The sequence below is a fragment of the Photinus pyralis genome, unplaced genomic scaffold, assembly GCF_008802855.1.
Source record: "Photinus pyralis isolate 1611_PpyrPB1 unplaced genomic scaffold, Ppyr1.3 Ppyr1.4_LG3b, whole genome shotgun sequence".
NCBI lineage: Eukaryota > Metazoa > Arthropoda > Insecta > Coleoptera > Lampyridae > Photinus > Photinus pyralis.
In genome coordinates, this window is record NW_022170510.1 from 25,222,056 (window position 1) to 25,242,892 (window position 20,837).

The following is a 20,837-nucleotide window of genomic DNA, read 5'->3' on the forward strand; positions in this document are numbered from 1 at the left end:
CCTAAGGTATAAGTATTATTGACCAAGATAATAAACTGGTTAGCGCTAATGCGATGACTACATAAAGTGATTGGAAATATTAAAGTAGGTATCGTCCTTATTTATTATCAGAAGTATGCAAATTTAAAGTAATTGTCATTCACTAGATCCTTGCATCTGTTCCTAATTCACTTGCAATCACTATATTCAATCTAAGTTGACGCACAGAGATATTGCCGGCGATGGCAGCTGACGCAAAATTTAATTATGCACGCAAAACATAATAAAAATTTAAGTGCGCCGGTTAACAATAAAATTAAGTGGATCGTCATCTTTACAATAAAATATTGATGTACAATTGCAAATGCAAGAAATAACAAACATGGCAACAAAGGAGGATGGCAGGTCGTAACCGATGTCGCAATTTCGAGCAGTAAAATTTATGCTAGTTGAATTAATGTCATTCCCTCTGACACATGCAATTTCAATAAGAGATATGCAGAGAATTATAAATTTTGTTTATTATTACTATTCGATTTTTATTGGGCCTCATTCAACAATTATTGCGCTCGTGGTTATCGCCACAATTTGGCGAGGTATGTTCGAATATATGCATTTTTGGAACCAACACCTGTTTTACGAATTATCCACATAATAATTACATTTGGTGGATTGTAACGAAACATTGCAAAATATTACCAGCATGTTGACTTCAAGCACCTATCTACTTGTTCTTTACAGAAGTTTTCATGAAACTTCAACGGCTTTAAATGCTGTTCTGTTAACAATTTTTAATGTTTACTTATGGAATTATTGCTACTAACAGCACCTCATTATTTCTATTAACAGCACCTCATTCTTTCATGTCTGGAATAAAATAATGAGCTGAACTGAGAGCTGAGAGCAATAAAAAAATCACAGAAAAACATTCTCATTTATGACCCATTCAAAGACAAAAGGGTCTGGCCAAAATGCATCGTTTCCCTTCTGACGCTCCAGGTATCCAGGTATCTACATGTTTTGAGCCCGCCGACAAGTGGTTAGTTTAGTTAGGTTAGGTTAGTTAGGTTTTGTACACTTTAGAAACTGAGTTTGGCTGATACCATAGAGTAGCGTTGTTTACTCTGTGCTGATGCCCAGTAACATTGATAAATAAATTATGTTTTTTGACTGAATGCCGCGCACTACCGGCTAAGTCGCGCGACCAGGTCGCATCACAGAAAGTTCAAAGCGGCCAATCGAGCACTGCCGCTGGGCCGCCTACGTGTCGCCTGAGGTCTCGTTAGCAGTCGCGACTTTCTGGTCGTCACGTCAAGTGCGCGGTGTACCTGTTACGCACAGATATCGAAAACGCTCAATAGTCCAGGCCCTAGAGCTGAAAACAGGGGTCCACCTTGCAAATTTCTGAGACAAAGAACCAAGATGTAGGGTTTATGTTTTTTGGGTCGCTGAATCCGAATTTGGCATTTGCACAAAAATCTGCATGACGCGGGAGCCGCCATCTTGGAAAAATGGCGGAAAATCGGCGGTTTTTACACAACATCCGTAATAACTCATTTGGTATCGGTTTTTTGGCGAAAAAAGTTCAGTAATAAATTAAAGTACATAAAATTTCCTTTGAGATGAGCCCTTGTTGATGAAAATCGGATAAAAACTAACGCCACTACAGTGCGACGAAATTCGGCCCAAAAATGAAGTTTTCGTAATTTTCAATATTTCGCGCACAAAAAAACGGAACGAACGTCATTCACAAGCAGTAAGCTCTCCGAACGTGAGGAGCTTTGAAGAATATCCAATTACCTTTAAAATAAGCCCAAGTTTGTTTAAATCGGACGAAAATTGATATCGCAACATCGTCTCAAAGTTTTTTCGATAAAATCGAAAATTTGCTGAATTTTGCAGCCCTCCACTTTAATCGCTCGAACCTACTTCTTTCGCCGAAATTAGCGCATTCGCGGTGAAATGAGTATCAAGATCATACCTAAGTTTTAAAATTTTTATTCCCAATTTACAACATGATTTCTGCATTGAATGATTCAAAACAGCTTACTCACTAAAACCCTCGCCGCTGAGGTTGTGTCGATTTTGATTAAGTTGATCTGTGTACGAGTATTTTAAGAACTGTACAAAAAATGTATACAGTAGGACCGTAGATTACCAACGAGGGTGTCAACTTTGAATGTGCTCGTAGAAAAAATGCAAGAAAAGATCAACTATACGGGTGAAAGCAAGGAATTGTTGAAACTTTTTGATATTTTTTGGTATAAAAAGTATCATGAGAAACGTAGGTTGTTAATGGAAAGAAGTGACATCGTAGCATGGCGTTCTCGGTACCTATTTAAGAAACTTAAGAGACCTGTTATATACTTGGATGTGACCTATATCCACCCATCGTATGGAGTGAGTAAATGCTGGCAATCCGATGAAGTATCGGGAGTTTATCAATCCAATAGGGATGGTCAGAGGTACAATCATATCATTGAATAATAATTCAGATTTATTATTCAATGATCATATAGATCATGCTGGTGGTTGTTCTGGTTTTGTAAAGGATGGTTTGTTGTTGGTCAAGTAACGATAGTGATTGAGAAATGTTAATAATACGAACAAGGGTTGTCAACCTCTGTACTGTCCAAGTCCATTCGATTCTTTTTTCTAAACTCGGACTGTTGTGTCTTTTCGCTTTTTGCTGGGATTTATAAGAGTTTCTATTCCGCGCTGAAGCACTATACTTACATTATTATTTAAGTCTTTTTCACAAATGAAACACTTTTTTATGCTTTCTGGTTCCATATTGAACGCTCAATCACCGAAAACCTAGCCGAAAACGCACTGGAAAAAAGGAAAAACATAACTAATGGCTATTTGCACCGACAAATTTCAGCTGAGCTTAGCTTAAGCGTTGCTTAAAATCCATGACAACGATTATTGAGACAATGGTTGTTATGGATTTTGAAGCTACCCTAAAGCTGGATTCACATGAATACGAAATCCGACGATACGGTCATCCGAAATGCTGATGATTGGTCAATAATTTGAAATGTGCTTGACATCTCAAACTATTGACCAATCATAAGCAATTCGGATGACCGTATCGTCGGATTTCGTGTTCATGTGAATCCAGCTTTAAGCTAAGTTCAACTTAAATTTTTCGGTGCAAACGGCCGTAAGTATTCCAAAAGCTGGACAGCAGGACGTTATGTTCTATCAACAGGAAAATCCGACAGCAAAATTTGACGGGAATACGCGAAAAACAAAGGATTTGTTGGCTACATTCCAAAACCACGTATCCTGGGTGAACTCTGTTCGATGGAGATACATGGGCCCATATGAATAAAAGGAAGCATATGCTTATACTTGAAAAATGTAAAGTAAATACTCGTAAGAGCCCCTTCAAACTGTGCTGCGTCTCGTCCCGCTGCTCAGCAGCGCTGCTAAGTCGCCAAGTGTGAAGGGGCTCTTACGAGTATTTCCTTGAATTTTGCAAGTATAAGCATTTGCTCCTTTTTATTCATATTAGCCATGGTTTTGAAATGTAGCAAAAAAGTGGGTTCTCTTTCGTTAAATGCTGCCCAATTATGCATTTGAATAACGAATGCCGAGTTTCTGACGAAACAGCCAATAAGGATATAAAAAATCAAAAAACCACACTAAAAGAAGCAATCTTACGTCGATGATTGCCAAAAGTATGGATTCAATTGGATGTTCTTCCAAAGCTCCTCACATTCGGAGAGCTTACTGCTCGTGAATGACGTCACTTCCGTTTTAAGCGCGCGAAATTTTGAAAATTGCGAAACGTCATTTTTGGGCCGAATTTCGTCGCACTGTAATGGCGTTAGTTTTTATCCGATTTTCATGAACAAGGGCTCATCTCAAAGGAAATTTTATGTACTTTAATTTATTACTGATGTTTCTTCGCCAAAAAACCGATACCAAATGAGTTATTTCGTGTTTTGTGGAAAAACCGCCGATTTTCCGCCATTTTTCCAAGATGGCGGCTCCCGCGTCATCCGGATTTTTGTGCAAATGTCAAATTCGGATTCAGCGACCCAAAAAACATAAACCCTGCGTCATGGTTCTTTGTCTCAGAAATTTGCAAGGTCAAATCCTCTGGGGCCTGGACTACAATGAGCGAAAATAACGCGTTATGGGCGAAGCTAAATGACCAAACACCGAAATTAAATATTTTTACGTGTTATGGTCGTATAACGCGTTGTGGTCATTTTAGAAGCGACCCAATGCGGATTGGATGGTTTCAATCAACGAACACCGGATTTTTTCAGTTTTAACTTGTCCTTAATACAATGTATCGCTATAGTAATAATTCAGTTATTAGTTTGATTTCAAGTTATGCCATTTCAATCGCTATTGTATGTAATACCAAGAAATGGCATTGCCGTTCTAATGGTGGGTTTATACAATCATTATCATTAGTTCACTATCAAAATTCATTACGAAATAGCCAGTAGAGACATAGGTTTATTACGCGATGCTAACCAACGAAACCACCCTGAGCTTATAGTGAACTAATGATAATAATTGTATAAACCAACCAGAAACAAGCATGTAGTTCCTGAGTAGCTCTTGTAAAAGCAAATGATTTGTAGAATTTGGTTCAATATCTGTTTTAATTAAAAATTACTTGTTTAAGGCCTAGTTTTTCCACATCTCAATAACTTTATTCTCCTAATAAATTCCATGGATACCATTGTTTGATCCAATCGTTGTCAAGGTACTTACTTATTTGCATAATAGTACATTATATATCAAGGTAGAGAAGTCCATATTATTGCCTGAGGACCAAGATTACATCTCGAGGCGCTTGCGCCGAGGGGTGTAAGGTGCGAAGGCAATAATAGACTTCTCTACCGTGGTATATATTAGCTATTTATGCACCAAGGGCGTTACTAGGATGATTACGCCCGGAGAACGATGGAATCCAGCTCGAGGGCTTTAGCCCGAGAGCTGGATATCGTTCGATGGGCGTAATCATCTGGTAACGTCGCCGTGGTGCATACAAGATTTTATTTTTCACTTTATTCTTAAAAAACAATCCAGAATTAGTTACTTGCTTTCGCTGAGGCGCGTTCTTTCCGTAAATACAATACAATAATATGGTAGTCTATGAAACAAAATAAACTGTTTACTTAGAAACGTCAAGTTTGCTTTCCAATTGCAATAAAGATGAATACGCCACAGAATACGGCCTTCTCAGAATAGAAACAGCAATGTTACAAATTTGTATGGTATTTTGGCGGACCCTGGTGGGTGTACTGTAAACTAAAGCATCAAAATCAGAGTAGCGCCATCTGGTGACTAGCTTCTAAATCCATGAAGTAATTTCCCCAATTCGATCTAAATAACAAATATAGATAAAGAATACACAGTTGTTAAATTGCAAGTATATTTAGATACAATCACATTACATTTAGTCCAGTCAAATTAGCGCAATTTTGGACAAATAAAAACATTAATTGGTAAAGATCTGAATTTTGGTATACACATTTGTTGGGACTTTCTAATGAACATACTAAAAGTCCCTGTCAAAATCTGTTGCGCTCGAGACGCCATCTTGGAAAAACGGTACACTTTTCCAGTTTTTTGCCCATATCTCGGCAATTATTACTGACACGAAGAAATAGTTTACATGAAAGATATAGTTTACTAAATTCCCTATAAAAAAGAGTATTTACATTTTTTTTATATCTCCAGTACTTTACATGTAATCTCAGATGGAATACGTCAGAACGCGGTTAGGCCCCGTATCGTAGTTATGAAGGAGGCCGTCTTTTTTACTACACCGATAGCTGTAACAGAGCCAAAAAATGAACAGAATCGTCGTGCGATAAAGCATTCTAGCAATGACATAATGTTTGATGATACATCATGTTTTTTTCAAAAAGGTAAGCGAAAATGTGTTGGAGCAACGAAATGATTTCTGAAGCTGAAGAACGCCCTTATCTGCATAAGTATAACGTGCCTGCTAGTGAGAGATATTAAAACCGACATCGTTATCAGACCTTCAGAATTACCTTGACCCTGTTCGGACTGCACTGAAGGCTCCCAGTCCACACTCAGTGCTCACATTGAAGATGAAAGTTCTATTGAGAGAAGAGTTTTATGAGAAACCTTTAAACGTGTCTCATACCAAGCTTGAGTGCGACGACTTCGCATATATAAGAAATACTGGTAGAATTTTCAATGAATTTAATGATTTGTAATAAGTTGTAAAAAAATATCTGCGTGACTGTTTCGAGAGCTCAGGATACTTGATTCCCTATTCGATGTCGGATTATAGCTAAAGTATTGGGCATACAAAAAAATGTTAATATGCTTTTTTGTGGGCAATTTAATGAACTATATTTTTTATCTGAACTATTTTTCCGTATCAATAATTGTTGCCGATATATAGGCAAGAAACTGAAGAAGTGCTCCTTTTTTCTAGGATGGCGCCTCGAGCGCAACAGATTTTGACGGGGACTTTTAGTATGTCCAATAGGGAACACTAATGAACATGTGTACCAAAATTCAGATCTTTACCGATTAATGTTTTTATTTTTTCTTATTTGACTGGACTAATTATTTAACACAGACATCTTAAATTACATGTTTACAAATTACATATAAAACTCAGAAGTAAGTGCAACTTACGCTTTGTAGAAGTTAACACTTTGCAAAAAGATCCTTACGTAACGAGTTGTCCTACGAAATATTTGGTTTTAATTGCTGTTTGGACTACATATTTTTGTTAAAAAATATCTTTAGAACTAAATTTTTTGTTCCAAGAGGTGATAAAACCGTTTCAGCAAATTGTCACACAAGTTTTTGACAACAAATGTTAACTTGATCCTGGTGCTTACTGGTTACTTGAGAAGCGAGGGTGGAAGTTGTTGAATTATCTAAAACGAATTACAATATAAGTATCTACATCTATATAAATATAAAACTCAAGTCTACACCCTTTTGCGCCTATAGGTACAGTTGGTAATAATTCTGCGTCAATTTGTACCTGTTACATACCTTGCATAAATTGCAAAAGGAAAGAAATAACAGCACATTTCAACCCTCTTCGCGTTTCAAGCACAAAACAAGCTGTTTCAAAATGTGGGAAACGATGCCTTTTTGATATTTTATTGTTACAATCCGACACACAACACTTTTTACGGTCACATAACTTGTTCATATTTTAAATCTTTCAAAAGTCAAAATTGACATGTGGAAAACCTGTGTACGTATAAAATCGACGGTAAAAATATTTCCTGTAACGAGCAAAATTACAGGTTTTGCAAAAAAATATTTGAGTCTGCGATAAATAGTTCTCCGTACAACCACGGGAAACGCTGTAATCAGTGACAATTTAGCGCCATTTATGTTTCTGTTCTGTGAAGGTCTTATTCTGTGGAATACGCTACCAAAATTTGTTCAAGAAAATGCGCAAAAGGCAACAGAAACTTTGCTACCCCTTAAATCAAAGGAGAAGTACGAAAAAGAATTCGAAACATTTACAGCTTGGCAATCAAAACATAAAATATTTACTATAAATGAGACCGTGCTATTGTCGTACTTACTTTCAGGAACTGGTAAGTTTTACATATACCTACCTAAATATGCAAAATTATTGATAATACATTTTGTTTTAGTCTGAGAAATACATTCCTACGTCGCTATGAACCAAATACTCTCTTTTGAAATCAACTTTCATAGTTAAAAAGAAAACTGACATTTCAAATTATAATCAACTAATTTACTTTTTAAAAGTCAAATCGAAGGGATATAAACCAAAAAAATCACAGGTTTTAACAGGAGATCAAGTTTTTGAGTTTATCAAACGTGCCCCTAACGATATTTATCTTTTGCATAAAGTAGTTTTGGTGATGGGTGTTTTTGGTGGATTACGAAGGGATGAAATGGTCAAAATGTGTATTGACGATATCACCGATAAAGGATCTGTTGTAATTGTAAACGTGCCAGAGATTAAAACAGGTACGTCTAAAGGTTTTACAATCGTGGAGGAAGAAGAAATAAATGCTCTTAAGTTAGTTCGACAATACCTAGCACTAAGACCAAAGCATACGAAAGAACGCCGATTTTTCCTCACATATAGGAAAGGTTGTTGCACATTGCAACCTGTCGGAAAAAACACCATAGGAAGTGTCCCAAATATAATTGCCAAATACTTAAAGTTAGATAACCCTCATCAATTTACCGGTCACTGCTTGAGACGAACGTCAGCCACTTTTTTGGTTGAAGCAGGAGCAAGTTTTGAAACCCTGAAAATGCACGGCAAGTGGAAGAGTAACACGGTTGCGCAGAGTTACGTAGAAGATAGCCTAATTTCCAAAAATCGGATATCTAGCATTATTGCAAGCGCGGTGGGTTCATCTGGAGACGAAACCTCGAATAATGTTAACCTTACATCATATTCAGATGATCACTTGGAACTGTCGTCATCCATATCAGATAAAAATATAAACGTCCCTGGCCTTTCTAACAAAAATATTACATTTTCGGGAAAGTTTGAAAATTGTAATTTTCATATTGGCGGGTAATTGTGCTTTCTTTTGTATTACAAGTATTTAGTTTGACTTAATAAAAAAAATTGAACGAATATAATTAACCTATTTTGAGGGCGTAATGAATTCATTACGCCCTCTCATTACGCCCTGGTTGTTATGGACTTGTTTACGTATCCCGTATCCAAGGAGTTACCATTGAATTACAGTAAAGTGAAAAATAAACTATTTTTTTCACTACTAGCACTTGAAGTCCTCGAAATTGACATATTATATTGATAAGAAAGTGAACGGTTGGACAGAATTTTTTGTTTATTAATTTATCATGTCAATCAAGTACGTGGAAGTACAAGTCAAACAGGCCGTATTTTGTTCTGTTATTGAGATGTTTTCAAAGAGAAATTTCGTTCGATTTTTTTCAAAATGTGATAATTTTAGGTATGTAATTTCTCTGGAAATGACGATGGTGGCAATCATTCATTTTAGAGAACTTGTGTAAGCGTTTATTGAGCGAAATTTTGGTTGTGTTTTCTAAAAGTAACAGCGTGACAGTTCTCATTATTGACTACTAGTTAATAATGTCCACATTATTAACCACTTTGAACAAATGCCGAGAAAGCCTACTTTACAAGTGGAAAAAATGTTAATAATCATGTCATCAAACGCTAGTAGTGAAAAAAATAAATTTATCGAGAGATCGAAAGATTGCCCCTTAGTTGTATAAAAGTATTATTTGCTTGTATAAAGAAGGCCCTTTTGACATCTCCGTGAGTTATGAATCGAATTGCAGTGCAATTAATAATGAAAAAAAGAAAACTTATGACAAATTTTTAAACAATTCAGATAATAAGGTTAAAGATGCTTGGAGATTAGTTAATTTTGAAAGAAACAAATCCAACTCTAACAAAAATCATTTGCCATTTTCTGCTGAAAATTTTAATAGTTACTTTGTTAACTATAATTGCATTGATGCCATAATAATCCGAACAGCGGGATTTCTTTAGCTTACTAACAGCTTGAAGGACGTCACATTTGGTAATAGGCTGTAAGATAGAGGAACATCTTGAAGTTTTTAATTGTTCAATGATTGCAGACAATCTGAGGCCTGGTTTACGCAAGTTTTCAGTTATTTGACTGACCGTGTTAAAGAAACTTGATATTTACGCGGAATATTTGGCGACTCTTTTTAATTTATGCATTACAGAAGGCCGTTATTTAAAAAAGGTGAAATTTGCAACTTACTACAGATCGATTACCATTATTCCAATATTTTCAAAAATCTTCGAAATTATTCTAAATGATAGGCTGTATAACTACTTTAACATTCATACACTATTAAGTCCTGCTCAATATGGTTTCCGTAAAAGCTGCTCTACCACTCAAGCAGTTTCCAAAATCATATCTATTATAATTAAGTCTTTTGAAAAGGGTGAACATGCATCCTTAATATTATGCGACTTGTCCAAAGCTCTTGACTGTGTTTCTTTCAATATTTTACTTCATATAAATTAGAGATGTATGGTATTAGAGGCCTTGCAAAAACTTTTTTCTCATCATACCTTCAGGACAGAAAGCAATGTGTTGTGGCTAATGGTACCTCTTCCACATTGCTAACCACACAACAAGGTGTACCGCAAGGTTCAATTTTAGGGCCCCTACTTTTCATCATTTATATAAATGACTTTTTTCAATATATTCAACCAAACGAATGCATTGCTTATGCTGACGACACATCTTTAATAGTCACCGATAAATGCCACAAGATACTAACTACCAAGAGCCATAACTTGTTGCAACTTGCTCATGACTGGTTCGCGCACCATAATTTAAAACTAAATAAAGAAAAAACACAAGTAGTGTATTAACACCACCACCCTTCAGGCGTGCTATTTTGTACTATTTCACGGTGTTAACCTATGGGGTAATTCCTCTAAAGCAAAAAAAGTGTTTTGAATGCAAAAGAAAGTCGTCAAGATGTTATCCAATGAACATTATAGAGAACACGGTCAAAGTATTTTTTGTAAATTTCAAATCATGCCTCTTCCATCTATATTCATTTATTGTGACCTTCTAGAATCATACAAAAAGAAATCCTCGGTACTGACAAATGGCAGCACTCATAAATACAACACTAGAAAGATTAACGATATGCGAACCCCTTACTTCAGACTTTCCAAGTCTAAAAAGCATTACTATCAAGTGAAACTTTATAATATTCTCCCTAGTAATGTCAGAGACTCGACATTTTATTGTTTTAAAAATCGTGCAAGGAAACATATACTAAGTCATTGTTTTTATTCTGTAGATGAATATTTAAATACTCCATTTTATTATTGTACAAGTGTTAGTTATTTACATATTTCTTGTTATTATATTTATTTAGTGTATTTTTGTGATGTTAGATTTTAGTAGTTTACGATATACATTTTATCTTGTTATTACTGTTACCACCCTGGTTACCACACATTGTAATTGACGAGTCCTATACCCAATAAACGATCAATCGGACTAATAAATTATGATTATTATGATTATGAAATTCAATATGCGTATAGCTTTAGCTATATAAAACGCAATTCCAAAAATTGAGCCTCATCGATCAACATTCACAGTGCCCTTTTCGCATCTCGACCATTTATAAAAGCAAATTTAACGTCAGTTTCAAAATTTGGTTTTGCGCATGCGCAGAGCCAACTTTCTTATTTATGGAGGCATTTATTTATTTGGTTGTTATGGACAATCCGTTGTTATGGTAATTATATTATATAATTCCGGGTAAAATGATTACATTTTCAAATAAAAGTGAAAGTTAATTCCGCAATGGTTAAAATATCTCTTTATCGTCTTGTATAATAAATAACTATTATTGCCGTTGGACTGGGGTGTCATCGTTATAAATGACTGCCTTATATTTAGATCAAGTCAGTTTGTGCTTATTTTGTATCATTAATTACTAAAATCGAGGAGGCGGTAGGTTACTGGTATAGACACTGGCTTACAAACACGAACCTGCCAGGTTCGATTCCCGGGCCCTCCAACAAGCAGGTATTTTTCCTCCTCGAGGACGACTCATAGTACAAGAGCGCACATATAAGGTCAACCTTCTCTCATCTGTTTACCGAGTGAAATACATTTGTCGCAATCTTAATATCTAAACAAACACGGTGCAAATGGTTGCCTAAAAAATTAAGTCAAGACTACCCTCAATTAGCTAAAAAAATTATTTCTGCCACCCCTGAGAAAAATGTCTGGATCCGCCCTTTATTTGTATACAATCAACTTATTTGCCATACACTGCCGCTCAAAAGTATTCAGCCACTAACATTTTTTAAATTTTGATTGCTATTTATATGCGCTCCAAAAGACTTTTTTCCAGTCTTCAACAGTCCAATTGTGGAATTGTCGAGCCCAAATTAATCGTTTCTTTTTATAATTCCTCTTTCCCCATTTTAGCAATGTTATTGACTGAAACTTACCATAAATATTTTTTTTTGCATTTGAACTTCTCTACAGGTAGAATAAAGGCAGATGAATCAAGTAAGATTAACAAATAAACATTGCATTCGGTTGTTCTATTCCAAACAACTTCAAAATTTAAATTTGTATTCATAAACTGGTCAGCTGGGTATCCAGAGTAAAACTGAAGAAAGTAGTTTACATTAAATAAATGGTCATGATTCTCTTCAAAAAAAGGGTTACAAAACAACGATAGAATGGTAAGGCGATAACTAGATTTAGAATATACAGTGAATAAACTTTAAAATCTTATCCAATCTCCTTTTTATTGGCCAAAAACTGGATGGCTGAATACTTTTGAGCGGTAGTGTATGTCTGCGTTCGTATGGTTTTGCAAACATGGAATGAATCAATTCAGGAGAATTGTTGCGTATTGAAACAGCAACTTTCATAATATACGCTTTATATCGGCCGGTAAGAACAGAAAAGCCGAGAGAAAAGCTCTTCAGCAATAAAATTATAGATGATAATATTTTCATACATGCATTGAATTTCCATAATTCACTCAATATGGATGTAAAGAGTTCAAACTTATTTTTGTCAATGCATTTTGAATAAGAGTTAAGACTAAGGGATGTCACAGACAGATAAGTTTATTAGACGTACAATGAACTGCGAAGAACACTAAAATCCTTGACTATATTGTATTGTCTATCGTTGAGTGAAGGATTTTTCAACGGCCCTACGAGACGGTACCGCTTTTAACCTAGAATTTAAAAATCGAACTAATTACGAATAGACGCGACCTTCTTATATTATGTATTTGCTTTATTGACAAATTGTGAATCAAGACTGAAAAGCACGTTCGCGTAGTAATAATTTTCTTTATTTCACATACGGCAACTAATGAAATTAGTACTGCATATTTGCGGCATCGTTTGACTTATATCAACTTTATTCTTTCTTAATTAAAACCGATTGTATTCAATCGTTCAAGTAATCGCTAGAACGAAACTCGGACCTAAAGTAAAATACGAAATATAAATGTATTATTACTTAAAAGGATCGACGTACAATTTGCTCAAGCCATTCTTCATTTCATTGTACAATTATTGCAGTACAAAATCTACAACGTTTGTTTGACATTATTCCAAAATATTATACGAAATGTATAATGAATAGAAGTACTAGTAAATAGGTCATAAAGCAGCAGATTGTATTAACTCCATACTTGACATTATTTTATGTCATGTATTGTGTTACCGACGTATTAGGTTAGATTTTGAAGGGGAAAGAACCTCGCCGGTCAATTGACCGCCTGGTGAAAATCCCGCGCCGGCAAACCTTAGCCAATCGATTAATACGAGTTAAATGATTAGAGCTATTCAATATGAGCCGGATTTTAAAGTCGTGTTTTCGAATGCGAGCTGAGTGTCAAAAAATTCCCCTACTGAAAATCGTATGCGATTATTCGTATCTTGTTTTATTTAATCGCCACTTTATTTATCATATAGAATTTAATGTTTTAGCGGATGTGGTCACAATAAGGTAGATGAACAGATAATAAATGTTCGCCTCAAACTAGAAATTCTCCTATGCCATTATACCTTTTCGAAAATCATTTGTAACAGCCAGAAAATAGCCAGTGCCCGCACTCAAATATCTCGATAATCATTATGTCAGCTACTTTTCCCGAAAATGGCACCGTGATTTTTTCGGAATTATTGGGTCTTTCCGGTGCTACTATCTAGTTATTGCCGTAATTTTTTAGGAATCGGACTATGCGAGACTAGCAAGAGAGACATGAATTCAGTCCAGCAACAAATTAGATAAATTTACCCCAATTTTGGTTCATTCTTGGTTTTCCATTTTTCGAAGAGTCAAATATGTTAACTGAAGACGGAAATCTTTCTATCAAATGCCATGCTGTCACATATTAAGGACATTTATTGAAATTATAGCGCCATGCAGTTTCGTATACCAAGCACAGCTATTATTACCCGGCACACTGTTCAAAAATAATTGCACGCGTGTTTTTATTATTTTCAAATCAATTGCTTTAATTAAGGAGTGTTGGGCAAATTATGCCTTGGCAGCAAATAAATCAATAATTTAAACACGGCGGTTAACAATTATTTTTAGAACGTAATAATCCCCCAAGGAAACTAGTTTCGGTAAGACGAATGTACGGAAACATGCCTATTTTCTGCATGTGGAATTTTGCGACGGTTTACCTTTCGAAAGGTCAGTGTTGAGACAATTCGCATAAAAATGATCGTAATCGCCGTACGTTTGTGTATGCATAGTTAGGTACCTAGTAGCGCAATTTGCCAGGCGTCGAATTTAAAAAATGTCACAGGAGTGACCTACCTGGGTTAAACTGCTTCTGCATGTTGCATACACTCAGTACGTGTTCGGATGAAAGTGGTAACAGATGCATCTCGAGCAGTGCGAGCCGTTACGCGTCCAGAAAAACCGATGGAGTCCTCGTCTTCGTCGGTTGTCATTCATATGCGACAGACCTTCTTGTGACCTTCCTGAGGAATCTTATTGGAGTAAGTCCCGTGAGTGAATAATTATAATTATATAAATGTAACCTTATCTAACTGAGATCAAGTGACAACCTCCAGAATCCAAACTTACCTCGCACTGCAATCATTGGCATTTACTAGAGTTACCAGCTTACACACTTACAAATTGCTTTTCAAATATTTTACGCGTGCACCAGTTGCACCTTTGCAATTCATTATTAGAACGTTGATAGTCCAATTTAAAACACGTTTATGAATATAGTTTCGCTCATAAAATCATGATGCTGATGGCCTCAATTTTGTTACTTGCAATAGACTCGACTTCCGTTTAATTTTTTTAACATTACGTAAATGAGTAATCTCATTCATCCGATTAATTCATTTTATTAAGATTTTTCGCTATTACCCAATACGTTTGACCGCGTTCGCGTAGGATATGGTCCTTGCCATCTAATTGTACACGTTCTTAACGTAGTAATATTGACATGTAATGCGCATCCAAATAAATGCCCACCTGCGACCGTCGTATTCTATCGTGGTCATGCATGCCGTAAAAAGCGCGGCAAGAAATATAGTCCGATTAACCCCAGGATATTTTAGTTGCAATGCTATTAGCATATGAAAGTAACTTTACATTTAGTTTAATTGCACTCTGGGCGCACATTCTTCGGTTTGGTTATCCACCAGCATTATAGAACTACGCATAACGGGTTTAAGTGACAGAATATGTATAATTATTAACGATACTAATCAATATTTAACTACAAGCTGTTTTATTATCTATATTTTCACTATGCCCATCGGTCCATTAGCCACATTTTTACAACAAAAACTGGATACATTTACTATTGGAACGCCCACCAAAGCAATATAAAAAATGTGCCAATTTATTGACAGAACAGCTTCCTGGCTCAAACCAGAAGTCGAGCTTTTGGAAGAGTGTCAATAATGGCTAGAATAAGAATATTCAATAAACAGTATAGGTTTCTATTTGGAAAAATTAAGGTTGCCCTACACTTGACCCTTAAGGAGACTTCATAATATGTGAAAATATGCAAATATCATTAAATGGGCCCCTTCATATGATGACGAATGAAGGTCATATGAAGAATATTTTATATAAATCTTTTTTTATATCCCCGTTAGGTCCCTCAATAATCGACTGGCTCAAGATAAATAGGACACTCTGTAGATGAATTAATGAAGTAGCATCCAGGGGCTGGTATTTCTAGTATCTTTTAAGTTGATAGGCGTCGTGGTTCGTCAAATCTTTCTAGCTGCCACGCGGGCGGCTGGGGTTTGATCCCGGTCGCAGAATTGTTTATACAGGCTGATTCAAATTCGATGGCCACCATGGGGATCTCGGAAACTGTAAGAGATAGGTAGGTAGTTTAAATTCGGCAAACGTGCGTATTTTGATGCTTAACAAAATGCAGTTTTGAAACTGAAAATATTTCGACTACTTTCCGAGGTATTCAGAAAAAACAACGAAATTTTTCAAAATCGTTTTTATTTTTTTACTACTTTTTTCCCTCTACAATATGATGTTTTAAATTTTAAGTCTGACGTTTCGTCTCCGATTAACCATCATCACCTTTGTTTTTTCTTATGAAACTCATTTTTCCTTTCTGTGTCATTTGATAGAGCATTTTTTTCTGATTTCAAACATGTAAACATCACCCATGGTGGCCCTTGAATTTGAATCAGCCTGTATATTTAGCATTTCTTACGGTAATTCCATGAGCTTGTCGATGGCGAGACAATAAACGAATGAATTTGGTGTCAATCATAACCAGCCATAAAGGATCGTGCCACGATACTATCCCGAAAGTCGCTCGCATCTCAAGTAAAACATAGATTGTAGACCGAGACCAGGTGTTCTGTGACCGGAAATCTTTCCTGCCAAAAGGTTTATATATCTTGATAACAACGTATCCAAAGACGGTGGTTACCGAAGAAACGTGGTATATCTCAACGAGATGTACTTGTATGTCAAATGGGAATATCTTGTGAAAAATGGGTATTCGGGTATACTTTTAAAAATTGTGTGCCTTAATTACGCCACTGGCGCAATATTGCGATTAAAATAAGTAGACCCAAAGTGGGTCCATTCCTCAAGTTTTTTCATCTGTTAATTGGCAGGGTTCATTCGTAACTAGAAATTTAAACAAGAGTTGATACTTTTTTTACTCCGTGGACTAAATCAACGTGTTTTGTGACTAAACTGTCACTTTTTCTCTCGAAGTGCTATGATGCACGAAAACGACACTGAAATGTCAAACAATTTAATAATTAACGGTAGTAGAACAGGGAAACTAGACGCCATCTTGGATGTTGTGACGTCACAAGATCATGGCCTTGGGTTTTCCAAGCATTTTGGACTAAGGTCGTGGCCTTGGATGCTGGTCCAAGCGCACAAGTTTGGATTCTGAAACCAGGGTGTGTCCTTAACTTTTGGTCGAAGGTCGTGGCCTTGGACTTAGACTGAAGATCGTGGCCTTGACATTTCCCCGGCTAATTCACAAGGTCGTGGCTTTGGAATTTCCCCGACGAAAAAAGTCACGAAAGGGGATTTCCAGTTTGCGTAACTAAGGTGGGACCTTGTTTATGAACCGAGGTCGTGGCTTTGATGCCGTCGTAACTTTGTTTGATGGTACACTATTATTGTAATTTTTTCAGATGAGTGCGAACAAAGCACATCAAATGCGTTCAATAAATAAGGAAATAAGAGGAAAAGCAAAGCGCAAAACAAAACAATAAATTCAGGTTCTACTTACATGTGTAACGTTGTTCTAGTTCTATTTTGAAAATCCTTATTTTTTACACACATTATGCACACGCGAAAGAGATGTATGTTAGTAAGATCACTATAATTACGTAAACTTTAGGGGAAGCTAAAATTTCCAACGTATAATTAGGAATATGGTTTTTCCCAAACGTATTAGAAGAACAAATTAACCTTGAATAATGAAAGGACCTTCAGATACACATAAATTTTTCAAACGCATTCGATGGCTTTGACAAAGAGGATGGATTTTAAGGATTTTCAAACAAAAACTCAGAGAAACGTTGTATATGTAAGTATAGAACCGTAATTTATTTTTTGTATTGCTTGACACTTTGCCTTTTCTCTTTGTAAAATTAGAGATGCATAATTTGTCATTTTTTGAGAGTAGCTTATGTTTTGCAATACAGCATTTTTCTTCTCATCTTATTTATTGAACGCATTTGCTTTTGCTTTGTTCGTACTCATCTCATGGATTGCAAAAATAGTGTACCATAAAAACAAGGTTACGTCTTAGTTAGGACACCAAGACCAAGACCTTGCTTCATAAGCAAGGTCACTTCTTAGTTACGCGACCGGGAAATTCCCTTACATGACTTTTTTCGTCTGGAAAATCCCAAAGCCACGAGGTTTTGAAATAACTGGGGAAATACCAAGACCTCGACCTTGAAGCAAAACGCGAGATCATGATCTCCTTCCAAAACCCAAGGCTATGACCTTGGTTTAATATCCAGGGCCATGTCATTGGGGCAGAGTGCAAGATCGTTATGCGAAACACCGCGACTATGTCCATTCTCTTAGGAACACCCGAGTTCACGTCCTTCAGAAACCCTAAGGCCATGACCTTGTGGCGCCACTGGAAATCCCAAAACTCGTGACCTTGGGTCATATCTTGATCCTACAATCAAACAAAATTCTCTCTTTCAGATGTAATTAAAGTTACCTAATTAGACTTATGGTATTGAATAGCGGAGTACAAAAAACATTTAAGCAAAAGTAGAGTCGACCATGATACTTCTGATTTAGACCATGTCATCTTACTCGCTTTCGTAAAGACGAATTTTTTTGTCGACAAGTGATGTATGCGTAATAAATGGAATAGTGATAAGTGATCAAGCAGTATGAACTTTTTTGGGGTGCTTGAAACTGTGATTATCGGATACTATAGGAATGATCCTTCGAAGTATACATTGCCGATTTAAATAAGAAATATGAAGCAATTAAAATGCTTGTAACTACTAAACAAGAGTAATAAATACCCTGGTAGCATTTAGCCACCTTTCAATTATTATGTTAAATAGTCGGAAATAATTTCATATACTTTATGGTTATTATGATTACATTTGGAAATGATACAAGAGTATGACCGTACACTTACCGTTACCACACGCTGGTGATATCCATTTCAGGTAATTTTCCCTACACAGAATCATTACGCTCCCACAGAGGCAATTAATGTAGCAAAATAAAATACTGCTGCAGCTCTGTTTTTTTTTCAAACAATCAAATCTGCACGCTTGTATAATCGAACTATAAAGCATTTCTTCGTTTCCAAGAGTGACAGGATCGGCCTCGGAATTGGATTATGTGAGGTTGAGAAAAGTGTGATGAATGTCTTTAGGGATTTTGTTGTCAACACAAAGGACAATAGTCCACACTTTTTACACTCTGACAATCGTAAAATTGGTTGTCAAATAGGACTCCTACAACTATCAAAGCGTAGCAGATCCGGTCTGTAGAGTAATTTACATAATTCATGTTTCGTTCGAGCATGGGCCCGATAATTAGGAGTCCCCGTAAACACTGCCTTTGTGGTTTGAAGCTATATCTTAGAGACTATAAATAATAAAAAGCCGCAGGCTGGCAGAACTCATCACCACTCGACTAACATTAACGATTTGTCCTTATTTGGTCAAGCAGGTAAATGATTTACTTTAACATCTTCGGAATTTGATGGACAGCTGACTGAATCTGACACTTTCCATTAGTCACTGATTATTAGTCAAATGCCTACCTTAATTGGACGAAATGTGACACAATAACGCTCTAATTTTCCGCTGTCATATCATAATTAACACGTAACGTACTTTAAACCTGACACATTCAATTAACTACGAGCATTAATAAACTAGTAATGTGCTCTTTTCATTATAAATCAATAGCGGAATCGGAACAGAAAGAATTTCAATGTTGTTTCTTTTGACCGTATCTTATTAGTAAAACTGTTTCACATCGATTCCAATAAATCTATATTTAGATGGAGTTCTTTGAATGCCACGGATAAAATAACTTTGCGGCGTTAAATATTATAATGTGCTGACCAATGGTGCAGATAAACACCTGTTTGCTAATGCACATTGTATACCAACCTTGTACCTATAACATTGAGCTGTTATCTGTACTCTGGAGTTCGATTTTGTTTTTGTTTAGAGTTTGTTTTGGTAATATAGGAGGAAATATGTTACATTGTTCAAGCACCATATTCTGTATAAGACAGTGTGCATAGGCACTGGGTTATTTTTCCTCAATAAGGGAGAATGGCAATGTCGATCTTTCATCATCACAATGTTGTATGCCATTGTTCCTTTCAGTGTGGTAGTAATTGAATTCAGACGTGTGTAAGGAAAGTAGGTACTCCAAAGTTTTCCAGTTGTGGACATCCAGAAATATTACGATGATAACAGAAAAACACGATGGAAGCAGTCTAGGAAGCAGTGCATATATTGATTATTGAAATGAATATAGTCTTAACAACAACCTGATCAGATCACTTTTAATTGGATTAGCCCAGACATTCAATTACATTCAATTATTACGCTAAACAGTTACGGAAGTTGTTTCATGGTTAACGATCGACTCCTTGATATTAAATCTGGGGAATGACCCCGTGACCCAATTTCAGCAAATGGCGGCTTCTTATCAGCAGATGGAAAGGTCGTACGTCGACCGAATGGTAGGGAAAAGGTCTCCCGACTCAAGCTGGTTCGTTCAACTGGTAACAATTACCAGTAAACTTGAACTTGAAACTAGAACTTAAAATTAAAACTTGAATCCAAAATTAGAACTTGAAATTAAAACCCTTAAAGAAAATCAAAGGCAACCCATTTTCATTGATAACCAATGTACAAACCTCTTTAAATAAGAGGGCCAATTATAGATGAACGTGTAACAATCGTCAATGGAAATTACAATGTGACAGTAATATCAGTCGATCCTAAAGAAAAGAGATATACACTACAAGTAGATGTAATGCAAATGGCGGATACTTACGATAAGCCAGAAAAAACGCAACAATATCCTCCTTGCTATTGAAGTAGTTATGGTGTCTCTTTCAGACAATAATGTGGAATCCAAAAATTGCGCGTTCAAAATTCTAAGGTTATGACTGTTACGAGGATCATTCAACTACATATATCGCGAACAACACTATACCTGTAATTAAGAAAATAAACCATTATATACTACGAGTATGCCATGGTATAATAAAAACGGTATCGCAACGCGCATCGTGTCCCATTTCCCCACGCCGCCGTATGACGTCAATCACGTAACAAACTCCGGCGCGCGTATACA

General features: G+C 36.1%; 1 long non-coding RNA gene across 1 annotated transcript; it reads right to left on the reverse strand.

The window, feature by feature from the left end:
- Window positions 1–20,021: 20,021 nt before the first annotated feature.
- On the reverse strand, window positions 20,022–20,629 carry LOC116166491. The gene is made up of 2 exons (XR_004144323.1): window positions 20,535–20,629; window positions 20,022–20,478 (listed from the first exon to the last, which is right to left on the reverse strand). It is a non-coding gene; the product is annotated as an uncharacterized LOC116166491 (long non-coding RNA).
- Window positions 20,630–20,837: the final 208 nt, after the last annotated feature.